The sequence below is a fragment of the Lagenorhynchus albirostris genome, chromosome 11, assembly GCF_949774975.1.
Source record: "Lagenorhynchus albirostris chromosome 11, mLagAlb1.1, whole genome shotgun sequence".
NCBI classification, from domain to species: domain Eukaryota; kingdom Metazoa; phylum Chordata; class Mammalia; order Artiodactyla; family Delphinidae; genus Lagenorhynchus; species Lagenorhynchus albirostris.
In genome coordinates, this window is record NC_083105.1 from 64,325,866 (window position 1) to 64,340,561 (window position 14,696).

Consider the following 14,696-nt stretch of genomic DNA (forward strand, 5'->3'; position numbering starts at 1 on the left):
CACTCTCTCACTTTGTCCCAGCTTACCCTTCCCCCTCCCTGTGTCCTCAAGTCCATTCTCTAGTAGGTCTGTGTCTTTATTTCCGTCTTGCCCCTACGTTCTTCATGACCTTTTTTTTTTTAGATTCCATATATATGTGTTAGCATATGGTATTTGTTTTTCTCTTTCTGGCTTACTTCACTCTGTATGACAGTCTCTAGGTCCATCCACCTCACTACAAATAACTCAATTTCATTTCTTTTTATGGCTGAGTAATATTTCATTGTATGTATGTGCCACATCTTCTTTATCCATTCATCTGTTGATGGACACTTAAGTTGGTTCCATGTCCTGGCTGTTGTAAATAGAGCTGCAATGAACATTTTGGTACATGACTCTTTTTGAATTATGGTCTTCTCAGGGTATATGCCCAGTAGTGGGATTGCTGGATTGTACAGTACTTCTATTTTTAGTTTTTTAAGGAACCTCCATACTGTTCTCCATAGTGGCAGTATCAATTTACATTCCCACCAACAGTGCAAGAGAGTTCCCTTTTCTCCACACCCTCTCCAGCATTTATTGTTTGTAGATTTTTTTTTCTTTTTTTTTGCCGTACACGGGCCTCTCACTGTTGTGGCCTCTCCCATTGCGGAGCACAGGCTCCGGACGCGCAGGCTCAGCGGCCATGACTCATGGGCCCAGCCAATCCGCGGCATGTGGGATCTTCCTGGACCAGGGCACGAACCTGTGTCCCCTGCATCGGCAGGCGGACTCTCAACCACCGCACCACCAGGGAAGCCCTGTTTGTAGATTTTTTGATGATGGCCATTCTGACTGGTGTGAGAGGATATCTCATTGTAGTTTTGATTTGCATTTCTCTAATGATTAGAGAGCATTCTTTCATGTGTTTGTTGGCAATCTGTATATCTTCTTTGGAGAAATGTCTATTTAGGTCTTCTGACCATTTTTGGATTGGGTTGTTTGTTTTTTTGATATTGAGCTGCATGTGCTGCTTGTAAATTTTGGAGATTAATCCTTTGTCAGTTGCTTCATTTGAAAATATTTTCTCCCATTCTGAGGGTTGTTGGACTGATCTCTTGATCATTATGTAGGGTCCTTCTTTGTCTCTTGTAATAGTCTTTATTTTAAAGTCTATTTTGTCTGATATGAAAATTGCTACTCCAGCTTTCTTTTGATTTCCATTTGCATGGAATGTCCGTTTCCCCTCACTTTCAGTCTGTATGTGTGCCTAGGTCTGAAGTGGGTCTCTTGTAGACAGCATTTATATGTGTCTTGTTATTGTATTCATTCAACCAGTCTATGTCTTTTGGTTAGAATATGTAATCTATTTAATTTTAAGGTAATTATTGATATGTATGTCCTTATTGCAATTTTGTTAATTGATTTGGATTTGTTTTTGTAAGTCCTTTTTCTTCCCTTCCTCTTTTGTTCTCTTCTCTTGTGATTTGATGACTAACTTTAGGGTTGTGTTTGGATTTCCTTTTCTTTTTTTGTGTGTGTATTTATTATAAATTTTTGGTTTACAGTAACCATGAGGTTTTGATATAGCAGTCTATATATAAACAATATTTTTTTAAGTTGATGGTCTTTTAATTTCAGATACATTTCTAATATCCTGCATTTGTACTCTCCTTTTCTCATGATTTCTAGTTTCAATATCATATTTGTGTGTGGATGATTTCCTACATTTAGTGTATTTTTGCCTTTTTCAGTGAGCTTTCCCATTTGTAATTTTCTTGTTTCTAGTTGTGGGCTTTACTTTTTCTGCCTAGAGAAGTTCCTTTAGCATTTATTGCAAAGCTGTTTAGGTGTGCTGAATTCTCTTAGCCTTGCTTGCGTGCAATGTTTTTGATTTCTCCATCAAATCTGAATGAGAGCCTTGCTGGGTAGAATCTTCCTGGTTGTAGTTTTTTCCCTTTCATCACTTTAAATGTATCATGCCACTCCCTTCTGTACTGCACAGTTTCTACTGAAAAATCAGCTGATAATCTTATGGGAATTCCCCTGTATATTATTTGTTGCTTTTCCCTTGCTGCTTTTAATATTTTCTCTTTGTCTTTAATTTTTGATTAATAAATGTCTTGGCAAGTTCCTCCTTGACTTTATCCTGTATGGGGCTCTCTGCACTTCCTGGACTCGTGTGACTGTTTCCTCTCCCATGTTAGGGAAGTTTTTGCTTATTATCTTTTCAAGTGTTTTCTCAATCCCTTTCTTTCTCTTCTCCTTCTGGAACCCCTATTAATGTGGATGTTGTTTTATTTAATGTTGTCACAGAAGCCTCTTATACTGTCCTCATTTCTTTCCTTTCTTTTTTCTTTAGTCTGTTCTGTAGCAGTGATTTTCACCATTCTGTCTTCCAGCTCACTCATCTGTTCTTCTGCCTGATTTATTCTGCTATTGATTTCTTCTAGTGTATTTTTCATTTCAGTTATTGTATTGTTTATCTCTTTCTGTTTGTTCTTTAGACTTTCTAGCTCTTGGTTAAACATTTCTTGTATCTTCTCGGTCTGTGCCTCCATTCTTTTTCCGAAATCTTGGATCATCTTTGCTCTCATTACTCTGAATTCTTTTTCAGGTAGATTGCCTATCCCCACTTCACTTAGTTGTTCTTCTGAGGTTTTATCTTGTTCCTTCATCTGGGACATACTCCTCTGCCATCTCTTCTTGCCTACCTTTCTGTGACTGTAGTTTCCATTTAACAGGCTGCAGGGTTGTAGTTCTTCCTGCTTCTGCTGTCTGCCCCATGATAGATGAGGCTGGGTTAAGAGGCTTGTGCAGGCTTCCTGGTGGAAGGGACTGGTTCCTGCCCACTGTTGGGTGGAACTGGGTCTTGTCCCTCTTCTGGGCAGGGCCGTGTCAAGGCATGTGTCTAGTGGGTAGCTGTGGGCTCAGGAATAGTTTAGGCAGCCTGTCTCTGATGGCTGGTGCTATGTTCCCACCCTGTTGGTTGTTTGGCCTGAGGTGTCCCAGCACTGGAGCTTACAGGTTGTTGGGTGGGGCCAGGACTTGGTGAGAAAATGGCAGCCTCCAGGAGGGCTGATGCCAATGAGTACTCCCCAGAACTACTGCCACCAGTGTGTTTGTCCCCACAGTGCACCATAACTGCCCCCCATCTCTGCAGGAGACCTTCCAATACCAACAGGTAGGTCTGGTCCATGCTCCTATGAGGTCAGTGTTTTTTCCCCTGGGTTCTAGTCATATGAATCCTTGTGTGCACCCTCCAAGAGTGGAATATCATTTCCCCCAGTCCTGTGGAACTCCTGCAATCAAACCCTGCTGACCTTCAAATCCAAATGCTCTGGGGGCTCCTCCTCCCACTGCCAAACCCCCAGATTGGGGAGCCTGATGTGGGGCTCAGAACTTCACTCCTGTGGGATGAAATGATATAATTATTTTCCAGTTTGTCGGTGCCCCACCCAACAGGTAATGGATTTGATTTATTGTGATTGTACCCATCCTACCATTTCATTGTGGCTTCTTCTTTGTCTTTGGATGTTGAGTATCTTTTTTGTTAGGTTCTGTTGTTTTTAGTTGATGGTTGTTCAGCAGTTAGTTGTGATTTTGGTGTGTTCATAAGAAGAGTTGAGCTTATGTCCCTGTACTCTGCCATCTTGTCTCCACTCCTCGTCTCTAAGATCTTTATATATATTAACTAATTTAATGCTCTGAACAACCATATGAGATAGTTACATTATTATCCTTATTTTACAGATAAAGAAACTGATGCAAAGGGAGGGAAAGTGCCTTCTTCAAGGTCATTGGAAGAGCTGGGATTTAAACCCAGGCAGTTTGGACCCAGAATCTATGCTCTTAACTGCTAGGCTATAACGCTTCTGGATTCATTCCAGTGAAAGTGTAACATTCTCCCTGTTGGAGTTCTCCTATTAGGATCATTTCTATTAGAATTTTCCTATTAGACTCACTAGCCTAGATGGTCTCTACGTTTTATCTCCTGCCCTTGCATCTAGCTGGTTTGGGTAGATGCTTAACTTCTAGGATTTCTGCTTTCACTTCATTTGTGAACTGTGAAGAGCTAAAAATGTCATCTTGGCAACACATTAATTTTTTAAAATTCAGCTTGTTAGTTATTTAAACCAAAAACATTGTTTGAGTCAGTTAGTGTACTATATTGTCAGAAGTAGAAGTCATCTCCTCAGTCAGTAATTCTTGATACTTTCTAATCCTACCACCCCAATTTCTGGCCCAGGTGTCTCTGGCTTCCAAATTTGTCACTGACATGTTTAGTATTTTATACTGAAAGGTAAGGAAGGTAAGGAAGATGTATCAGATGTATCAGAACCTTGTTTTCAATAAAACAATTTAATTAAACAAAAAAATCAATAACTGCATTATATTGAATTACAATACTCATACTAATTTTTTCAAAAATAGAAATTAATCCTTTGGTGTCAGCTCCTTATTTATTTTGGAGGTAACAAATTTACTCCTTCAGAGATAAAGGGTCTTGGTAAAGAACATAACCAGCCACATATCTTATTTAGAATATCTGATTTCCCTAGAACTTCATCTTTAAGAAGCCAACATCTGAGAAATATTTAGAAAGTGGAATTAAGACAACTTGATAACCCATTAGATCTGATGAATGAGGGAAAAGCAAGAATCTGGCATGCTTTAATTTGATTTGGGTTAATGTGAACTCTTTCATAATTATGGAACTATTAGACTTTTTGTCAGGTTTTTCTGTTACAAGTAATATTGTTCTTGACATCTTTGTGCCTAAATACTGGTCTGTATTTTAGGTTCTTTGCTTTAAAAAGAGTCCCAGAAGTAGAATCACCAGCTCAAATTGTTTAACATGATATCCACATTGCTCCTGGCCATACCTGGGCATGAAAGATGGAGTCACATAAACTATTTGGAAGGATTTGGCAGAGGGATGCTTGCTTTCATGAGCTACTATTAGATATGTGTTCCCTCCCTTATGACCTGCCTTCATTTACAGGAAACCCCAGGAGTGTTTATTGGTTCTCTAATCATGTCCTCCCAAGTTCCATAAACTTCCAAGAGCAGTTGAATGGGAGGTATTGAAATGGCCCTAAACCACTACCACTGATGTCAGTGCCTGAGAATATTTTGCAATATTCAGTATTCTGATCCAGAAAAGTGAAATTCTCTACTCACTGAGATCTTCTACTTAGGACAGAAATAGGTGTTTTTTCTTCATACTGATTCCACATGTTTCTTGTTCAGGATTAGTCTTAGTGTTTTTTTATAGATTATATAAATGGAATCTATTTTTCTGTTATTGTGATTGTATTTCCAGTGATTGTTACTGGAAAACAGAATATATAATAGTGAAAACAATGATACCATATACATGATATTTCTGATACACTGACAAATATATATGTACTAGTAGTGTCCTGGGAAAATGCTTGGTGTTTTCCTTTACTCTTACGCTCACGCTTCTGTGACCAGATGTGTGGGTTTTTCCCCACACTGACCAATTCTGACACCAGTCAGCTGTCCTACAATTCAATTCAATTCTGATACTATCTACCTATGGTTAGCAAAGACCCCAAAGTTTAAGGGCTCAGTCCCACACGACTGCCCTCCACCCAGACTTCAGATATCAATCACAATCCAGGTTGTCACCTGTGCTTCTGACCCACCAGCTATAAATCAGGGATTCCCATGACCCCCTCCTTGGATTTGATAATTTGCTAGAGCGGTTCACAGAACTCAGGAAGACATTTTGCTCACTAGATTACTTGTTTATTATAAGAGAATACAACTCAGGAATAGGCAGATGAAATAAATGCATTGGGCAAAGCATGTGGAAAGTGGCACAGAGCTTCCATGCCCTTCTGGAGGCCACCCACAGGCATCTCCACAAGTTTAGTTAGCTGAAAGCTCTCTAAACCCCATACTTTAGGAATTTTTATGGAGACTGCATCATGTAGGCATGATTAGTTAACTCATTTTCCAGCCCCTCTCTCTTCTCCAGAGGATTGGGTAGGTAGGGCTGAAAGTTACAAGCTTCTAATCATGGTTTGGTCTAATGACCATCCCTCATCCAGGAGCCCACCAAGAGTTGACACTCCTATGAGTCAGGAAATTGTAAGAGATTTAGGAGCTCTGTATCAGAGACTCTTATTGCTCAAGAAATTACAGTCATCCTCCCTTATCTGTGGTTTCACTTTTCATGGTTTCAGTGACCCACATTAAACTGTGGTCCAAAAATACTACATGGAAAGTTCCACAAATAAACAATTCATAAGTTTTTAACTGCACACCTTTCTGAGTAGCATTATGAAATCTCGTGCCATTCTGCTCTGTACCAGCCAGGACATGAATCATGCCTTTGTCAAGCTTGTCCATGCTGTATACACTACCAGCCCATTAGTATAGGAAAAATCATAGTACAGTTGACCCTTGAACAATGCAGGGACTAGGGGCATGGACCCGACACAGTAAAAAAAATCTGCATCAGCCTTGCATATCTGCAGTACCAAATCCATGGATTCAACGAATCAACTGCAGATTTTCTAGTACTATAATACATATTTATTGAAAACTAATTCTCGTATAAGTGGACCACCACAGTTCAAACCGTATTGTTCAAGGGTCAACTGTATATTTAGGGTTCAGTACTATCTGGGGTTTCAGGCATCCACTGGAATTCCTGGAACTTATTCCCCATGGATAAGTGTTTAAGAGCCTTATATCAGTAATTGGGGTCAAAAACAAAATTTTGGTAGAAACATGGGGGCAGACCAATATATATAATGTACATATTACATATACTATGTATTTGTTATTTCACAAGTATTTATCACACACACACACACACACACACACACACACACACACACTCATTTTCACGGTGTTGTTTCTCTAACCCAAAAAGTGTATATACCCATTTAAATAAAAAAATCTTTCAATATTATCAATCTTTTCCTGCATTATTTTATTATAACATTTAAAAATATGTTCAAACAAGAGGAAACATAACTTCCTTACCTTTATAACATATAATACTGTGAAACCAAATCAAACATATAAATTCAACATGTACAATATTATGACTCATAAAACTCCAAGTAACTACCTTAATGGGATGGATACTATCATTTGCTGTATTTGCTTGCTTTGTTTGGCCAATTTTATTCATTTGATTCTGAGCATAATGGTTTATCATTTGAGTCACTGTAATTATCATTATTTTTAACAATTGACTCTTTTTATCTCCAATGTGCTATTTTGATTAAATAGTTTAATGTTATTTCAGTGAAATACTGAATAAACATTGTTTAATTAAAAGACTTTCATTCATATTTAATAATGCAGTTACTGCTAATTACCTTTATTTTTTACTGCACTGTGATGTCTTTCACCCTTCACTTCACCCAAGAAATGAAGAGTCATCAGTATTTTCTCTCGATTGCCTATAACAATTAAAACATCCCCTCACTGTGGAAAAGTCTTTTAACTGTAAATTAGCACTGTAACAGAGGAACACATTCTAACTAGTAATTAGGAAAATAATTAATCATTAATAAAACAATGGGAGAGGATTATTGTAGGGTTTCTACATTGAACATGCAAACCTAATGGCCGCCAGAGTGCTTAACATATCAAATTAACTTCCATTGTTATTCCTTCTCTGATCTGTGGGTTACATGTAATTATATTGCTTTTTCACCAAACATTTAAGGTTTTCTAGCTATTTTTATTGATTTGTACTTAAATTAGAGACCATCATGCTCTGTATGATTTCAATCCATTGGAAATTTATTTAGATTTTTAAAATATTTTTATTTTATCTTGGAGTATAATTGATTAACAATGTTGTGTTAGTTTCAGGTGTACACAGAGTGATTCAGTTTTACATATACATATATCTATTCTTTTTCAAATTCTTTTCCCATTTAGGTTATTACAGAGTATTGAGCAGTGTTCCCTGCACTATACAGTAGGTTCTTGATGGTTATCTATTTCAAATATAGCAGTGTCCTGGCTTATGGTGAACTTTAGAAAATGTTTCCTGTGCATAAGAATGAAAACAGTGAGCATTCTGCAGTTGTGAGCTACAATGATTTGTGTATGTCAATGAAGTCAAGATGTTACTCATTCTTTTCCAATCTTTCACATACTTACTGGGTTTTGGTCTACTTTTCTATCAGATGGTTATTAAGGGTGGGGTTTGTCTATTTATTTTTTTAGTTACATTTTTACTTTATATATATATGTATATATATTGAAGTTTTGTTATTAGGTGATCTATCAGTCATTTGTTGTTGCACAACAAGCATCCACAAAATCTTAGTGGCATACAGCAGTAACTACTTAGTTAGTTCTCACTCATGGGCATGCAGATCAGCTGAGGTAGCACAGCTGCAGATTGGCTGGACTTGGTTCCTGGCTGTTATCTATTCCAAATGTCTCATTCTGGGGCTTAGGTTGAAGGGGCAGTGCCTTCCTGGGGCTATTAGTTTCATCATGGAGGTTAGAAACTCTCAGAAAGACAAATGGAAATATGCATTCCCTCTTAAGGCCCATGCTCAGAGCTGGCAATCTGGCACTTCTATTTACATTCCATTGGACAAAGCAATTCATTCCCATGGACAAGCCTAACTTCAATGGAATAGAGAAGTGTATTTCTCTATGGAGGTGGTGAGGAAGGGTTAAGTAGTAGGTATTTGCTGAACAATGATCTAATCCACATGTGCTTACAATTAGCATTTTTATATGATCTTATTGGATAGACTCCTCTATCATTGTTAAATGTGTCTTATCTCCAGTAAATTTTTTTTGCTTTAATTCTACTTTGTTATTAATATAGTTTCACCAACTTCCTTTAGGTTAGTGTTGCTTGATATATAATTTTCCATCCTTTTAATGTCATTCTAAGTGTCTTTATATTTCAAACATGTCCCTTATAAGTAGCATATACTGGAGTTTTGTTTTTTAATCCAATATGATCATCTTTATCTTTTAATTGGAGTGTTCAGTAGATTAACACTTAATATAATTATTCATACATTCTGGTTTAAGTTGACTATCTGACTGTTTTCTTTAAGTTCCATATGTTCTACGTTCCTTTTTCTATCCTTTTATTTCCTTGCTTTCAATTTACTAAGAATTTTTATTATTCTATTTTTCCCCTTTACTAACTTGTTAGATATAAATTTTTTTCACTATTTTTAGGAGTGGCTCCAGAAATAACATGTGTTCTTGTTTTATTCAAGTCTAATGTAGAGTAGTACTTCTGTTACTTTCTAAATAGCAGAAGGACCCTAGAACCTTTTAACTGCATTTCTTTTTTTTTGCCTTTTATTCTACAGCTAGCATATATTTTGATTATATATATTATTTATAAACAGTTGAACCTTGAACAACATGGGTTTGAACTATGTGGGTCCACTTATACATGGATTTTTTTCAATAGGAAATTCTACAGTACTAAGCAATCTGTAGTTGGTTGATCCAGGGATGTGGGACAGCAGATGTGGAGGAACCCAACTGCATATATGTAGGGCTGACTATAAGTTATATGTGGATTTTCCACTCCATGGAGGGTCAGTGCCCCAACTCTCTCTTGATTCAAGGTCAACTGTATATATATATACATATGTATATAACTTCTGTATGTAGATAACTGTATATATATACATATATATAATATCACAAGATATTGTTGTTTCTTTAACATCTTTATTGGAGTACAAGATATTGTTGTTATTTTATTATTACTGTTGTTATTTCATGCAGTCAATATTCTTTCAAATTTACCCATGTATCTATGTTTTATTTTTTTATTGAAGTATAGTTGATTTTCAATGTTGTATTAGTTTCAAGTGTACAGCAAACTAATTCAGTTATTTATATATATGTATAGATATTCCTTTTTAGATTCTTTTCCATTTTATAGGTTATTACAAGATATTGAGTACAGTTCCCTGTGCTATACAGTAGGTCCTTGCTGTTTACTTATTTTAGATATAGAAGTATGTGCATGTTAATCTCAAACTCCTAATTTATCCCTCCCTGCCCCACTCTCCCCACTCTCCCCTCTGGTAACCGTAAATTTGTTTTCTGTCTGTGAGTCTTTTCCTGTTTTGTAAATAAGTTCATTTGCATCATATTTTAGATTCCACATACAAGTGATGTCATACGATATTTGTCTTCCTCTAACTTACTTCCCTTAAAATGATACTCTCTAGGTCTATCCATGTTGTTGCAAATGGCATTGTTTCACAAGTCCAGGAAGCACAGAGAGTCCCATACAGGATAAATACAAGGAGAAACAAGACACATATTACAAGACACATAATACAAGACACATATTAATCAATATCAAAAATTAAATACAAAGAAAAAATATTAAAAGCAGCAAGGGAAAAACAACAAATAACACACAAGGGAATCCCCATAAGAATAACAGCTGATCTTTCAGTAGAAACTCTGCAAGCCAGAAGAGAGTGGCAGGACATATTTAAAGTGATGAAGGAGAAAAAACTACAACCAAGATTACTCTACCCAGAAATGATCTCATTCAGATTCAATGGAGAAATCAAAAGCTTTACAGACAAGCAAAAGCTAAGAGAATTCAGCACCACCAAACCAGCTTTACAACAAAAGCTAAAGGAACTTTTCTAGGCAGGAAACACAAGAGAAGAAAAAGACCCATAAGAACAAACCCAAAACAATTAAGAAATTGGTAATAGGAACACACATATCAATAATTACCTTGAATGTAAATGCATTAAGTGCTTCAAACAAAAGACACAGACTGGCTAAATGTATACAAGAACAAGACCCATATATATGCTGTCTACAAGAGACCCACTTCAGATCTAGGGACATGTACAGACTGAAACTATGGGGATGGAAAAAGATATTACACGCAAATGGAAATCAAAAGAAAGATGGAGCAGCAATACTCATATCAGATAAAATAGACTTTAAAATAAAGACTGTTACAAGAGATAAGGAAGGAAACTACATAATGATCAAGGGATCAGTCCAAGAAAAGATATAACAATTATAAATATTTATGCACCCAGCATAGGAGCACCTCAACACATAAGGCAAATGCCAATGTTCATAAAAGGGGAAACTGACAGTAACACAGTAATACTGGGGGACTTTAACACCCCACTTTCACCAACGGACAGATCATCCAGACAGAAAATAAATAAGGAAACACAAGCTTTAAATGACACAATAGACCAGATAGATTTAATTGATATTTATAGGACATTCCACCTGAAAGTGGCAGAATACACTTTCTTCTCAAGTGAACACAGAACATTCTCCAGGATAGATCACATCTTGGGTCACAAATCAAGCCCTGATAAATTTAAGAAAATTGAAATTGTATCAAGTATCTTTTCCGACCACAATGCTATGAGACTAGATATCAATTACAGGAAAAAAAATCTGTAAAAAATACAAACACATGGAGGCTAAACAATACACTACTTAATAACCAAGAGATCACTGAAGAAATCAAAGAGGAAATCAAAAAATACCTAGAAACAAATGACAATGAAAACACGATGACCCAAAACTTATGGGATGCAGCAAAAGCAGTTCTAAGAGGGAAGTTTATAGCAATATGCTCCTACCTTAAGAAACAAGAAACATCTCAAATAAACAACCTAACCTTAAACCTAAAGCAATTAGGGAAAGAAGAACAAAAAAACCCCAAAGTTAGCAGAAGGAAAGAAATCATAAAGATCAGATCAGAAATAAATGAAAAAGAAATGACGGAAACGATAGCAAAGATCAATAAAACTAAAAGCTGGTTCTTTTAGAAGATAAACAAAATTGATAAACCATTAGCCAGACTCATCATGAAAAAAAAGAGGACTCAAATCAATAGAATTAGAAATGAAAAAGGAGAAGTAACAACTGACACTGCAGAAATACAAAGGATCATGAGAGATTACTACAAGCAACTATATGCCAATAAAATGGACAACCTGGAAGAAATGGGCATTGTTTCATTCTTTTTTATGGCTGAGTAATATTCCATTATATATACTTATATACACCACACCTTCTTTATCCATTCATCTGTCAATGGACATTTAGGTTGCTTCCACGTCTTGGCTATTGTAAATAGTGCTGCTATAAACACTGAGGTGCATGTATCTTTTTGAATTAGAGTTTTCTCCAGATATGTGCCCAGGAGTGGGATTGCAGGATCATATGGTAACTCTATATTTAGTTTTTTGAGGAACATCCATACTGTTCTCTATAATGACTGCACCAATTTACATTCCTACCAGCAGTGTAGGTTGGTTCCTTATTCTCCATACCCTTTCTACCATTTATTATTGGTAGACTTTTTAATGATGGCCATTCTGACTGCTGTGAGGTGATACCTCATTGTAGTTTTGATTTGCACTTCTCTAATAATTAGCAATATTGAGCATCTTTTCATGTGCCTGTTTGCCATCTGTATGTCTTCTTTGGAGAAATGTCTGTTTAGGTCTTCTGGCCATCTTTAGATTGGGTTGTTTTGTTTGTGATATTAAGCTATATGGGCTGTTTGGATAGTTTGGAAATTAATCCCTTGTCGGTCACATCATTTGCAAATATTTTCTCCTAATTTGTAGGTTGCCTTTTCATTTTGTTTACAGTTTCTTTGCTGTACAAAAACTTTTAAGTTTAATTAGGTCCCATTTGTTTATTTTTGTTTTTATTTCCATTACTCTAAGAGACAGATCCAAAAAAATATTGCTACAATTTATGTCAAAGAGCATTCTGCCTATGTTTTCCTCTAGGAGCTTTATAGTATCTGGTCTTATATTTAGATCTTTAATCCATTTTTAGTTTATTTTTGTATATGGTGTTAGAGAATGTTCTAATTTCATTCTTTTACATATCCAGTTTTCCCAGCACCACTTATTAAAGAGACCGTCTTTTTCCCATTGTATATTCTTGCCTCCTTTGTTGTAAATTAATTGACCATAAGTGTGTGGGTTTATTTCTGGGCTTTCCATCATGTTCCACTGATTTATATGTCTGCGTTTGTGCCAGAACCATACTGTTTTGATTACTGTAGCTTTGTAGTATAGTCTGAAGTCAGGGCGCATGATTCCTCCAGTTTCATTCTTCTTTCTCAAGATCGTTTTGGCTATTTGGGGTCTTTTGTGTTTCCGTACAAATTAAAAAAAATATTTGTTCTAGTTCTGTGAAAAATGCCCTTGGTAATTTGACAGAGATTGCATTGATTCTGTAGATTACCTTGGGTAGTATGGTCATTTTAACAATATTGATTCTTCCAATTCAAGAACATGGTATATATTTCCATCTGTTGTTTTGTCTTCAATTTATTTTACCAGTATCTTATAGTTTTCAGAGTACAGGTCTTTTGCTCCCTAAGTAGGTTTATTCCTAGGTATTTTATTATTTTTGCTGTGATGGTAAATGGGATTGTTTCCTTAAGTTCTCTTCCTTTTTTGTTGTTAGTATATAGAAAATCAGGAGATTTCTATATATTAATTTTGTATCCAGCAACTTTACTGAGTTCATTAATGAGTTCTAGTAGTTTTCTGGTAGCATCTTCAGGATTTTCTATGTATAGCATCATGTCATCTGCAAACAGTGACAATTTTACCTTTTCTTTTCCATGTTAGATTCCCTTTATTTCTTTTTCTTCTCTGATTGCTGTGGCTAGAACTTCCAAAACTGTGTTGAATAAAAGTGGTGAGAGTGGGCATCCTGGTATTGTTCCTAATCTTAGGGGACATGCTTTCAGCCTTTCACTGTGGAATATGATCTTATCTGTGGGTTTGTCATATATGGCCTTTATTATGTTGAGGTACGTTCCCTCTAAGCCCACTTTCTGGAAAGTTTTTATCATAAATTTATGTTAAATTGTATCAATAGCTTTTTCTTCACCTATTGAGATGATCATATGGCTTTTATTCTTCATTTTGTTAATGTTAATATTATTCTTTAATTTGTTATCACATTGATTGATTAGCAGATATTGAAAAATACTTGCATCCCTGGGATAAATCCCAGTTGATTATGGTGTATGATCCTTTGAATGTATTGTTGGAGTCCATTTGCTAGTATTTTGTTGAGTATTTTTGCATCTATGTTCATAAGTGATATTGGCCTGTAATTTTCCTTTTTTGGTGATATCTTTGTCTTGTTTTGGTATCGGGGTGATGGTGCACTCATAGAATGAGTTCAGAAATGTTCCTTCCTCTGCAGTTTTTTGGAATAGTTTCAGAAGGATAGGTATTAACTCTTCTCAAAATGTTTGGTAGAATTCACCTGTGAAGTCATCTATTCCTGGACTTTTGCTTGTTGGGTGTTTTATAATCCCTGATTCAATCAGTACTGATAATTGGTCTAATCATATTTTCTATTTCTTCCTGCTTCAGTCTTGGAAGATTGTACATTTCTAAAGATTTGTCCATTTCTTCTAGGTTGTCCATTTTATTGGAGTATAGTTGCTCATAGTAGTATCTTATGATCCTTTCTTTGTATTGCTGTGGTGTTAGTTGTAACTTCTTTTTTATTTCTGATTTTATTGATTTGGGCCCTCTCCCTTTTTTTCCTGATGAGTCTGGCTAAAGGATTATCAATTTTGTTTATCTTTTCAAAGAACCAGCTTTTAATTTCTTTGATCTTTTCTATTGTTTTCTTCTGTATTTCATTTATTTATGCTCTGATCCTTATGATTTCTTTCCACTACTAGCTTTGGG

The 14,696-nt window shown here is 35.9% G+C and overlaps 1 long non-coding RNA gene across 1 annotated transcript in view; it reads right to left on the minus strand.

Annotated features, from left to right (window-relative positions):
• LOC132528683 (uncharacterized) overlaps positions 1 to 14,696 on the minus strand; it is a 47,917-nt gene that overhangs the window by 12,155 nt on the left and 21,066 nt on the right. The window contains exon 2 of the long non-coding RNA XR_009543263.1: positions 3,282 to 3,368. This is a non-coding gene — a long non-coding RNA (uncharacterized LOC132528683). The remainder of the gene's footprint in view (positions 1 to 3,281; positions 3,369 to 14,696) is intronic.